This window comes from Tupaia chinensis, unplaced genomic scaffold (genome assembly GCF_000334495.1).
Source record: "Tupaia chinensis unplaced genomic scaffold, TupChi_1.0 Scaffold144058_1, whole genome shotgun sequence".
In the NCBI taxonomy this organism is placed as follows: domain Eukaryota; kingdom Metazoa; phylum Chordata; class Mammalia; order Scandentia; family Tupaiidae; genus Tupaia; species Tupaia belangeri.
The window spans coordinates 409,877-412,330 of NW_006203910.1; positions in this window are offsets into that span (position 1 = coordinate 409,877).

A 2,454-nucleotide genomic window follows, 5' to 3' on the forward strand; every position below is an offset into this window, starting at 1 on the left:
GACAATTTAAATCTATACATTGTTATTTAATATAAACCATATATTTAGATATTGCCTACATTTTTCTTTATGGAAAGTTATTTTTTTCTAATCAAATGTGCAATTTAAAAAAAAAGGTTCCATTTAGTTGTCACATCTCTTTAGTATATTTTAAACTGGAATAATTCCTTGATTTTTGATGGTCTTTTATGACATTTACACATTTCAAGTGTTCAAGTCATGTGTTTCTTTTTAATAAATTTGTATATATTTCATTTCAACATGGTTATTCATGTGCCACAGATATCCATAATGACAGGGTCACCATCATAGTCTATAAAAGTAATTCCACAGGTGGACCAGAAGATGGTGTAATGTTTACGTCGTTAGACTCCCACATAGTCTACCACAGTTAGAGTCCTGGACCCAGCAGCTTAAATTCATACCAGGTGCATGTGTGCATGTTCCTAAAATCCCAAGAGGAGAAGAAGGGATTGTGGCACCATCTCCCCTGGGGGGAAGTGATTTCTTGCTTTGTCTCTTTGTCTCACTGGTGAGTACATGCACCCTGTAAGAAAAATCTCTCTCTCTCTCAAAAAAAAGATGCCACATTGCCACATGAATTTATCTTATACAATCCCAGTTTTGAATTAACTTTCTATCCAATAAAAGTGCGTAGATTTGAGACCTAGTTAATGAAGGATTTGTGAATGGAGTGGGAATGTTTTTAGGAAAAGATATCCAAGGTGTGGGTAGACCTGCCAGTGTACATGGCATAAGGTATGAGGGAGTTAAGAAAATAGCTCAAGTGTGCTAGATTAGTCCAAAGGATAAGTAGCCTACAGTTATGATTTGGAAAGATCATTTTTTATTCTTTAAATCAATACTTTAATCTGCATCTCTGAAGCTAATCTTAAAGAAGCCTTAGAAAGAAAGTTGATGGCAGCAATACCAATCAATTCAGATGCAAAAGAGAAAGCAGCAAACTATTAACCGACTTCTATTCCTCACTGTGTTATAGTAAAAAGGACATTTAACTTCCCAATGTAAGTAACTAGGAAACTGGAGAAAACACATGAAATTGCCATTTGTAAACATTGGACAACCAACAGCATAGGCCTGGGATCTCTGAGAGAAGAAAAACAAACATGATGAGCCCCATAGGCACTCCAATGTTCAACCTGGAAACAATTTTCACAATGGAAGAATAAATATGGAATATCTACACAGAGCATGGTGACCTTGTTGATTTGAAGAAATAGAAATGAGAGTTCAGAAATACTGAGGCTGCTGGAATATATTGGGTCATAAATACATCATGACTTTTCCAATGATCCAATATATGGGACAATTCCAGATCAGAAGGAGCTATGCAGGAAAAAAAAAATCCATAAATCTATAGAGGCATCCTTTGTCAATACATAGTATAAAATCATAAAAGAGTGAACAATAAATGATCAGAAATTTGCAGGTTAAGGAATTCCCAGACTGGGACCAGCAGTTGGCACAATGGCTATGTCACAGGACTCCCATATAGTCGAGCATGGTTCAAGTCCTGGACCCGGTGGCTTAAACTCTGTGTGTGTGTGTGTGTGTGTGTGTGTGTGTGTGTGTCCAAGATCCCGAGAGGAGAATGAAGGAGAAGGGATTGCAGCGTGGCCATCCCCCCTGGGGGGTGATTCCTGGCTTTCTGTCTCTCTGTCTCTCTGTCTCTGTCTTTCGGGCCAGTGCACCAAAAGCCTCTCAAAAAAAAAAAAAAAAGAAAAAAAAGAAAAAAGGAAAGAAAGAAAGAAAGAAATTCCCAGACCTAATGTAAGTTGGAAACAATTTGAGTTCCAAACAGCCAGAGGAGAGAGAGCTTGGTGATCCTAGGAATATTTAGTAAAGATAGCACAGATGAACTATTCCTAGAGTGAATTCTGACCCAGAATGCTATCAGTGTGAAACAAGATTCCTGTAAACTAGTTATCAATCTACTCGTATGATTGCTATACCATAGAACACCCACACAACAAGTTGTGTGAAGCAGTTTTACTACTCACAGATAGGCAGCAAGGGACAATAGAAGCTTGATTCATGGCAAGCCAGTCCCCCACAAAGTTCAGCAAAGCCTCCCAGGGCAGTAGAATTAATTTGTACATGCCCCTATGCCATACCATAGCTGATTGTCTCCTAAAATTTGTTTTGTTTTGTAACTGCTTTTTTTTTTTGTTATAGGACATGTGTTCTGCCAGACACAGTGAGAGAGAAAGAGAGAGAGGAAGTGAGAAATCACCCTCCAGGAGGGATGGCCAATCTGCAATCTCTTCTCCAATCTCCTCTCAGGATATTGGGCATGTATGCACATGTGCCCAGTGTGATTTCCAATCAGCCAAGTCTGAGGACTCTCATCACAGAGCAGACTATGTGGGAATCTAACACCTAATGCCTTAATCTCCACACCATCTACTGGCCCCAACTCCTAAAGGCTGTCTG